Source organism: Triticum aestivum, chromosome 2D, assembly GCF_018294505.1.
Source record: "Triticum aestivum cultivar Chinese Spring chromosome 2D, IWGSC CS RefSeq v2.1, whole genome shotgun sequence".
NCBI classification, from domain to species: domain Eukaryota; kingdom Viridiplantae; phylum Streptophyta; class Magnoliopsida; order Poales; family Poaceae; genus Triticum; species Triticum aestivum.
The window spans coordinates 424,148,294-424,159,262 of NC_057799.1; positions in this window are offsets into that span (position 1 = coordinate 424,148,294).

A 10,969-nucleotide genomic window follows, 5' to 3' on the forward strand; every position below is an offset into this window, starting at 1 on the left:
GAGTTGCTAGGAGTATAGATTTCACACATCACAGTTCACCTGTCGGCATTCCGGTCGTGACGACACGGAACTGAGGAATGAGCAATGATGGCAAGAAGTATCACTGCGTTAAGAATTCGTGAGAGATGGTGCAATTCTCATGACACTCTTGACATAAAGATGGTAACACTCCCAGGTAGAACAGAACAAAAGCTGGATTGGCATTTTGATCTGCGAGTTACAGCTACTTTGACCCAATCCCAGAGATGGACGAGGTACTGGAGTTTGTTTCTCCTAGTCATTCCGGATTAGAATGGCTTGACAGACCACAGGAATAATAGGCATCGATAACACAAATGCACAATTACTCCTGACTATCAATTGATAGACGAGGGCCAGAAAATAACTAAAGAGGGACAACCCAAAGGAACATATGTTTTTTTTTCTGAGTTGTGGATGCATGGATTAGTATGTCGAACCAAGTCCAACAAGTTTCTTCTAGATAACCCATGCAGAAAGGTAGGACTGGCAGATTCACAATGTAGAATGGAGAACTCATTAAGAGCACTCTGGTCGTGACCTTTTGGTTCAAACGAACTCCTGCCAAGAATGGTTCATGGTATTTAGAAGAACGATATACCTCGGACCTCGAGGACTAATGCAAAGGTTACTAATAACCTAAAGGAACGAGCAAACACTATCAACAGGAGGTAAGTGGAGTGAATCTTGGGCTCAAGAACCCAGAAGTAGAATGCCTACTAACTAGATGGCATCACGGGATGCTTTCGAGAATAATGGCCAGAATCTGCACACTGGGAATACAAGCATAGCTAGCTTACTAGGTAATCTTCTAAGACACCTAGGGTCGTAATAATAACTCCAACATATATGTCAAGGCAACAGAGTACCTCAACTCAACGATAAGTGTGGTTAATCTGGTCCAAAGGAACATCGAGAACGGAAAGAAGGGATTGCAAATGCATCGGACTATTTAGAAACCTGGGATGACTTGGACAGCATAACGGCTGTAAATGCTCAAAGGATTTGAGACATCCTGCAAAAATGGTGGCATGACCACTCAACATCACAATATAAACTTCCGGGATCAATGGTCAACATACGGAAGTAGTAGGAACTGAACTGAGGCTTAAGTCCATTAATCCTATGAGTCTACGGATTAGTAACACGTGAACCTGATAGAGAGAAGAGAAGCCTAGTTCTTAATCCCCGTAGAAGAGAAGAGGGTGACTCAGATCAGAAGGGCATAAGGTAAAGGAGTAAAAAGAGCCTTACGTTCCCTTCCACAATCAATTCCCTTACATAACTAAAGCATTTCTAGACTCAACTTCGACCAGTTTGGCTTGGTAATCCTACAGGCAGTCAGGCTCTGATACCAACGCTGTCGGGACCCCGATTCCAAGTCACACCGATCTAGCCTGTAACACCTCATATCACTTTGCGGCCTCACGCACGGTACCCCCACGGGTGTCGCCTTACCATGGCCCGGGACCGTTTGCGCCTTTTGGCTCACGTATATGACAATGTCGCTAGCATCCATATGACAAAGAACCCGGGCCGACATGGCTAGTCGTGAACCCAAAGCGGCACTAACGTATGGGGACAGGCATACCTGAATCAACATCGAACGTGTCGGTCAGCAGCGTGCGAATCCGGGCTGTAGCACTGGGCTAACAGGACTCCGGGAACCCGGGCTGTAGCAGGCTAGGCAGGACTCCGGATGTCACCGCGTGACATTTCCCTGAAGGGACAGACACAGGAGCGATATGAAACACATGCCGGCCAGTCAAGTGTTCCGGAGCAGTAGTGCTGGGCTAGCAGGACTCCGGTGAACCGGGCTGTAGCGGACTACTATGGCTCATGGGAGCACAAGACTACATTTCCCCATAGGAGAGGCTACCAAGGATAAACAACTAGGTTGTCGGATCCCACACATACCAAGCATTTCAATCATACACACAATATGCTCGATATGTGCAAATACAACATGGCATCACAACAAGACTCTACGACTCAGAGTATTTATTCATTAGGCTCCGAAGAGCCAGATATTACAAACATGGGTCTCTTGACCCAACATTCAGAGCATACAAGTCAAAGCACATGCGGAAGCTTAACATGTCTGAGTACAGACATCTACAAATGAAAAAGGCTGAGAAGCCTGACTATCTACCAGATCCTGCCGAGGGCACAAGATCGTAGCTGAGGTATCAAGCTAAACGTCGAAGTCCACACGGAACTACTAGCGAGACTGACGTCTCTCTGCAAAACATAAAATAGGCAAACGTGAGTACAAATGTACCCAGCAAGACTTACATCAGAACTAGCTACATATGCATCGGTATCAACAAAGGGGGGGTGGTGGAGTTTAACTGCAGCAAGCCAGCTTTGACTCAGTGGCTAACCTGAACTACGACTGCAAGCAACTCTTTTGGGGTGGCGCACACGAGTCCACATATTCACCATATCAATACACCACTATGGATCCGCTCCCGTCTCCCTACGAGAACGCCATCCATAGCACTCACGCTTATCTTGCGCATTTTAGAGTATCCACTTTCACTTGTCTATGAACTGTTATAGGCAACCCAGAAGTCCATTTCCGCGGACACGGCTATTCGAATAGATCATATTAACCCTGCAGGGGTGTACTTCGTCACACACGCTCTCGCCACTTACCACCATGTACACGTCGTGTACCTCGGCAACCTTCAAGCGGAAGCCTGGCGAGGGAGTCGGCCACAGCCTACCTAAACACTCAAGTCTCTAGTCCAGGTTTATCGCCTATTCAGGTTCCATCCGCAGGGAGTCCGGCCGAGGTTTCCACATACGGCCCCGAACGATGTGTGCAGGGTTCCCGAGACACCAAACGGGCGCCCGGTACACCGTGCCACGTGCCTACCGCATCACAGCCCACCCCTCGGTCAGCGCTGTCCACGGCCTCCAGCATACTACAAACACCAGAAACTACTTGCAACTCCTGGACAGAGGACAAGGGTGATTAAGAAGCCGAGAGGGTCCATTGGTTTCGGGCCCAATGCGTGGTAGTAACTGTATCATGGATCACAAACACAGAACTCAGTTCCTGAGGACGGTTTCAATGAGACAACCCACCATGTACTCCTACATGGCCTCTCACCACTACCTTTACCAAATCGTGTTCACACACTTGGCTCACACACAGTAGGACATGTTCATCACCATTCCAATTCATCCCCGATGAATCAGACCCGACTCAACTCTAAGCAGTAGCAGGCATGACAAACAAGCATGAATGAGTAGGCACATCAGGGCTCAAACAACTCCTACTCATGCTAGTGGGTTTCATCTATTTACTGTGGCAATGACAGGTCATGCAGAGGATAAGGGGTTCAACTACCGCAGCATGTACAGTTGAATCGTTGCTGTCCTAATGCAGTAAAGAGAGCAGGAGCGAGAGAGTGGGATTGTATCGGAATGAACAAGGGGTTATGCTTGCCTGGCACTTCTGAAGATATTATAGTTCTTCATCGGTGTCATCGATCACGTCGTCGGAATCACGGCTATCGAGAGGGGACAATCACCGGCAAACAAGGAAGAACACAATCAATGCAATGCACAATATGATGCATGATCATGACATGGCAATATGACGTGATTTGGCCTAATGCAACTAGCAACAGTAAGGTTTGGGTTGATTTGAACTCAAGGTTCAAATTCAAATTCAAACTATGAATTCAAATAGTGCATTATCATGTTTTCACCTATACAGCAGGTATAACTTAGTTTGACATGCATGAAAATGATACAGATGGATAGATTGCATTTTTCTGATAATTTTTCATATATAAATTATTTCATTCTGAGCTACGGTTGATTTTATATGATTTTTAGAAGTTTGCACTATTTTCTGGAATTTCTTGAATAATAATAAATCCAGAAAATCTATTACTGCGTCACCGTTGCGTCATGCTGACCTCAGCAGGTCAACAGGCGCCGTCCAGGTCAAACCTGACGTGTGGGGTCCACACGTCAGTGACTAACTCACTAACCTAAGTTAATTAGTGTTAAACTAATACTAACTAAAGTGTCAGTGGGGGTTAGCCCACGCGTCAGTGACAGAGGGGAGGTCAAACCCCCTGGTCGGCGGGGTCAAACCCACCGGCGTCGTGACGCCGGCGAGGCCAGACGCGGCGGCGGCTGCGGGATTCCTCCTCCGGCGACCAAATGGCCGGCGGAGGGCATCTGCGGGACGCGGGCACTCGTCCGCGTCGAGTGGTGGCAGCGGTTGGGCCTGGGATGGCCGGAGTCATCACCGGCGTCGATCTTGGCGGTCGCCGGAGCTCGGGTGAGCTCGGGGTCGACGCTACGGTGGCCAGGGTGGCCCGTGCGGGGCACCTACGTGCTCTACGCGGCGCGGGGAGGGAGCTGAGCACGACGGCCGGACCGATAGGTGGCCGGAGATACGTCGGCGGCGAGCACAAGCGGTGGCCCGTGCGGGCGAGCAAGGTGCGGTGGCTACGGTGCACAAGAGCGAGAACGGTGAGTGGGGAGAGAATCAGTGGCTCACGGCGAGTGCAGAGAAGCGAACGGCGAGCTCGGGGGAGAACCGGAGCAGTCGGGGTGGCGGAGGCGATCTCGTCGGCGGGAGGTTGGGGACGAGCTCGGTGAGGACGTTCGGGGGCTTTCGGCGGGGCGTGGCTTGGTGAGGGGGCGGAGGACGGAGTGGCGGAGCTTCTGGGCGTCGAGGCGAGGCGTGGGGTGGCCGGTGGCCATGGCTACGGCGAGCGGCGTCGACGAGCTCCGCTCGGGTGTGCTCGGGAGAGGGAGCAGAGGGCGAGGGAGAGAGCAGAGAGTGAGGGAGAGGAACGAGGAGCTTTGGGGCGTCGTCGTGGCGTCGCCAGGAGGGGCCGGGGAAGCAGGAGGTGGCGCGGGCGCGTGCTCGGCGGCGGTGCGCTGTCCCCCTCCTCTGCCTACTGGCAAAGGTAGGTGGTGACTGGCATGGGCCAGGTGGGCCGGCCCAGTCCAGGTAAGCGCCAGGTAATACTCCTTTCTCTCTCTTTTCTTTAATTGTTTCTGTTTTCTATTTATTTTGATCTATTTTGAATTAGTAAAAATACTAACTCATTTTGTAAAATCCTGATAAAAATTGTGGGCACTTTTGAAAATATTTCCAACAGCCCTCAACTAGTTTCAGAATTATTAGAGCATTTAAAATATTTATAGGATTTAAATGCCCCAATTCAAATACAATATGAGTTAATTCAAAAATCCAAAAATGACCTAGAAATATGTTTATCATTTTTGGCAGAGGTTTTTACCTTTATCAAAAATCATGAACTTTTCTAAAGGGCATTTGGGTTCATTGAAAATGTTTTTAAGTTGAACCTAGTTGAGTTCTTTTGGGTGCTAGGGATTGATCACCCCTATTTCAAGTCTAAGCAAAATTTAAACATGATGCATGAGGAACAAGCAAAGTCAGACAAGGGCTGATCTGGGGCTGTGACACCTCTCGGGCGGGTCAGCAGACCCTTCAGGAGCCCCATGGCGACTCTCGACCTTACAACCCGATTCAGGGCCCGCTCCAGCTAAGGTAAGCCGTAGCGGCAAAACTTGTTGTCAGACTCATGACCGGCCAAAACGCACCCTCGGTTCGGCATAAAGGAGTAGAAATCACGATTTGCTTACATGAGGGGCTCCCCCTCCCAATATGCTCTCACAATCTTTAGGGGCCACGCCCGAGTTTTTGCATACAGGGTGAAGCAGTAAAGGGACCAGGAATTAGCCAGATATGTCGCTCGCCGCGTCCTCCGCGTCATCTTCGGACGCGCCGCTCGCGCCACTGTCACCATCGTTGGCGCCGCCGCCACCGTCACCAGCGCCGACATCCCCATCATCGACCACGTCGCCTCCGTCTGCGGCGACCACCACCGCGTCGTCCTCTGAAGTGAAGGCCCTGACCAACGCGTCCACGTTGTCCTCTACCTACCGCGCCAGGTTGTCCCGGACGACCGTAGGTACGGGGGCGATGGCGGCGTCGAAATCGAAGTCGGGGTTGGCGTTCAGGAGATGGCTGAAGACACGGGAAAATGCGCGCTTGAGCAGGCCGCGACTCCTCTCTTCCACGAGCCGGCGAGCTTCGAAAGATCGGGCCTCCAGGCGTGTCACCACGTCAGTGAAGAAGCGGAGGTGACCGGCGTAGTCATTCACCTGTGGATGGGGGGCATTCGCGTCACAGACATGGCCCAGGGCAGTGTTGGCCCTGTTCCGAAGATCCTGAAGCATGGGAGCGTGAACACGCTCCAGCGTCCGCCTCTCCAGCACCTCCTCCCGACTCTGTCGCGCGACGGACTCGGCACCATCAACCCGCCTCCGGAGGGAGAGCAATTTGGCGTGGGCGGAGGCCAGCTCCGCCTGCACCGTGGCCAGGGCGACGGCCGTGGCCTCCGTGCGCCTCTCTGCACCAGCGAGCCTGGGCCTGAGGGCAGCGGCCCAGCCCACATCCTCCGTTCCCGCGAGCTTCGGCCACCCGACGATCAACTTCCTCCTGAGCCTTGGCCTCGCGTGCGCCGATGGCATCTTCCGCTTGGGCAACTTGGCGCTCCCTCGTCTCCAGCCGCTCAAGCTCAAGGCTGCGCTCCATGGCCTCTAGAGCCAACGCCTCCTCATGCTTCCGGACCTCTTCCTCCTCGGTGGGCGTCCCCCTCAGCGACGCAAGGGCGGCTCTGCGCTTCTCCACCTGCTGCTCGAGGGATGCACTCCAGGCCTGGAGCTCCCACGCACGCTTCTCCGCAGCCTCGCGATGGCGGTCAGCCTTGTGAGCCTCCTCCAAGGCTCGGGAGCAAGCTTCGCGGGAAACCTTGAGGGACGCCTCGGCCTTCGCATTGTCAAGATCACGCTGGTAGCGGCCCAGGTTGACGGCCACCCTCAGCTTACGCCACTCCTCCGCCAGCCGAAGACCTTCAGCCTCAAGACGCGAGTCGACACCCGCAAGTTCTTCACCCAGCTGACTCATCGCACCCATCGCCTCCTGGAAGAGCTCATGACGAACGACGCTCCGCCCGCGCTCGGACTCTAGCGCACGCCCCACCTCGCCCTCCGCCACTGGGGCTGCTGGCGGGGCGTGCGGTGGTGCCCCCCTCTCGGAGGGGGGCTGGGGGCTGGTGCCGCTCCAGGCGCTGGCTTGACCTCGCGAGGGGCCCCGGTCAGTCGGGGCCCGCCGCTTGAAGAAGAGCTGCAGGCTGGAGCCAACCAGTTGCCGTCCATGACCAGAGGAGGGGTCCGGGGGATGCCCGCCAAGCTCCGAGCTATACCATGAAGGAAGGACCACGGGGCCGCAGATTAAAGGCACCAAGAAGGCGAGCGCACCCCCTCGGCCGGCCCCACTCCGGGCGCGACGTGCAGGCTCGGGGTACTCAAGGCCGACGGGGTGCCGAGGAAGGCGGGGATTGCTTCACGAGGGACCCAACGGCCCTGGCAGAAGGGGTCCTGAAGAGCTAGCGTCAGGAAGGAAAGCAGCAATCAAGAAATCGCAAGGTGCAGTACTTACTCGTCGACAGCGAAGTACTTTCGTCGCTTCAATGGCCCGAAGATGTTGGTGCCGCTCGGGGATCCTTTCCTCTTGCGGAGCTCCTCGAAGTCCACGCAAAGCCGACCGAAGCGCTGGACGTGGCGGCCAGCACGGGGCGAGGCCAAGGAAGAGCTTGGAGGGACAACTTCAGGGGTGCGCGGCTGCGGTGAACAGTCGGGTGCCGTCTCACCACGACCTCCCGAGGCTTCCGGGGTTTTGACCTCGGGAACGGCATGTTGCGTTGCCTCAGTAACCGACGCCCCAGGATCACCACGCGGCATGTGCTCCTCAGCACTTGGGCCACCGTCTCCGTCAGAGCTCGCCCCCTGCACCCTCACTTGGGGCGAGCTTGGCACCGACGGCGAGGAAGGGAACCACGTCGACGAGGTTCTCGCGGTCCCCACCAGGCCGATCGGCCGCAGCCCTCACTCATCAAAGGAGGGCATGCTCTCGGCAAATGCGGCGTTGTTCTCACAGCGGTACAGCAGACAACTCTTCCTGGGCATGTCGTCCGGCAGAGGGGCACCCGTCAGGACCGTAAGCACCGTTTGCCGCGTCTTAAGAGGAAGCCCCTCCTCCTGAAACCTCATATGGTCCTGACTACTGAGCAAGGCCCACATTGGGCGGGAATAGCGCTGAAGCGGAGCGACTCGGCGCTTGACGAACTCCTTCACCACCATAGGCGCAGTCACATCACGGTCCTTCAACCTCCTCAGCCTGAGCCAGACGGGAACGAGACGGTGGCTCGCGAGCCTCTGGTGGCCCCAACTGGAGTTGGGAACAGCAGGCCCCGGCGGAGCATGGAGCAGAGGGCTGAGCACACCAGCGTCGACAAACACCCATCGTGTCCGAAACTCGCTCGTGGATAGAGGAAGCTCAAAGTCGATCCCCGCGCCCGCTGTCGCGGCCACGGCCTGGAAGCTCGCGCACCCCGAGCTCTGCCGAGGGTCAGTCAGATGCAATGAGAAGAAATGGCGGAAGAGGGCCACCGAAGGAGCGATGCCCACCATGGCTTCGCACACAAAGGCAAAGACAGCGAGAAGAGTCACAGATTGAGGGTCGAGATGCAGCATGTGGATCTGATAATGCTCGAGCACCGCGTTGAAGAAGGCGGAGAAGGGAGGAATCAGGACAGCCCGGAGGGCATATATGAAGATTGGGACCTCAGTGGCAGTCCGGGCAATGCGACTGCGAGACGTGGGCCAAGCCACCGTCTCTCCCCACTCATTGAAACTGGAGGCAAGCATTGGGCGCACCTTGTCCATGGCCTCGTCGTTGAGCACCAGGGGTCGGCAGAGCGCAGGCTCGAAGGACGGAGGCACACTTGGCGAAGGCAGGGGCTTCTTCCCCTTGTCTGCTCGTCCCGGCGTCATAGCAACGAGGCAAGCAGGGCGCAGATCAGATTGGAGGGGAGGAGCAGAGTCTCGAGAAAGCAGAGAGATTGGGGGAGCCAGGCGTGGACGAGGGAAGAATAACTGTGTAGGCTGCGGGGGCCGCAGAGCCAGGCGGATTCAAAGGCAGCGTGGGGAAGTGGAGACGCCCACGTCCAATCAACTACCACGCGTCAACCGAGGCCGCAGGCTTTTGGGGCTCGCGGCGCTCCACGCTTGATCTTTGGCTTTGCCTCGAAGCCAAGCCCGAGCGCACCTTGGGCCTGGGGGCTACTGTCGGTGTTCTGGGAACGGGGGTCCCTAGACTTGCCTGCCTGCGGCCCATGGCGTAGCTATGCTAGCGGGCCTGTACGGCCCATCTTCATCAACAAGGCATTCAAGACCCTCGCGAGGGGCCAAGCCTCGCGAGGCGGACGACGCAAGACCTCCTCAGGAGCTGCCTCTCCAGGCAGGCTCACGAGGAGCGGAGATATTAAGGCGGGACAAACCTCGCGAGGCTCCCGTGACATGAGCCATGACGATCGACACCAGGCGGGCGCCAGCGCGCACAGCGTCCTTGTTTCCTCTTTGGTGCTGAGGGGGCAAGCACAGGCGCAGAGTACCGAGGCATCAGGCAAAGGTTTCCATATCAGTGCAAAGAGACCAAGACCAGCAGGCCAGCAGGACGGAGGTCACCGTGGAGCCCAAGACGATGTCATCACCAGAGCCCTTTCGCAGGCGAGGACCGCTTTTGTCAGGATAGCTTGTACTAGCTGTCCCCATTCAAATTGGCCGCCGTTGTTGGCTCCCTTCCCGCTCAATATTTGGGGAGAGGACCAGGGCCTATATAAGTAGAACTAGCCACCACCAAAGGGGGGCTGGATCACATCTGATCGAGAGCCAACCCTTAGCCTCACACCGAACACAAGAACACCTCGACCTCAGGAGGTCGTTCTTCCCCTTGTACTGTTCTTCATCATCCCAAGAGGCAATCCACCACCACACACTGGAGTAGGGTATTACACCACAACGGTGGCCCAAACCAGTATAAATCCTGTGTCCCTTGTATTGTGAGTTCGTCCAGTTCGTCCGTGAGGCCTTAGCAAGCTAGGGCGTAGATCGGTAGGCGGGAAAGAACTTCGCGCGCATCCTAGAGTTCAAACCTTAAGGGTTTTGCCGGAACCCGCGATCCGACACATGTGTACATACGGGCGGGGTCTCGAACGCCTACTCGCGCATACATACGGCCAAGACTCGTGTACATGGCTGGGTTGGAACGGAGAAATTGCGTCGTCGTGTTCATGGGGAGGCAACGGAATGCATCGTGTTCATCGGGAGGCAACGAAATACGTCGTGTTCATCGGGAGCCAACCGGCTTGGACGAAACAACTGATCGAAACGAGGCCTGGCATACCAAAAAACGAAGGAAACCGCCTTGTGTTCGACCGGCCACGGTCGAAACGGGATCCTGTTCATCGGGAGGGGTCTGGCGTACCACAAAATGGAGGGAACGGACTTCTCTTGGACCTCCTACGGTCGAAACGAGGTCCTGTTGATCGGGAGGGGTGTGGCGTACCGCAAAACGGAGGAAACAGACTTGTGTTGGAGCGTTACGGTCAAAACGGGGCCCCCATTCATCGGGAGGAATGTGGCGTACCGCAAAACGGGACTCCACAGGATACTGTTCATCTCCACCGTCGACCTCCTCCAGCCTCCACGGGCTACTGTTCATCCACCATCGACCTCCTCCAGCCTCCACCTGCGACTTCATCCATGGGCTCCTATTCATCCAGCCTCCACCGCTCCTCCATCGGCTACTGTTCAACCAGCGCTCACCATGGGGTCCTGTTCAACCACCCCTCTACGGGCTACTGTTCATCCAGCCCTCCACCGGCTACTGTTCAACCAGCCCTCCACGGGGTCCTATTCATCCAGCCCTCCACGGGGTCCTGTTCATCCACCCCCAACCGGCTCGGTCGATTGGGGTCCTGTTCATCCAGCGGGAACAACCTCTACTACAACGGGGTCTTGTTCATCCAACCCCCCACCAGGA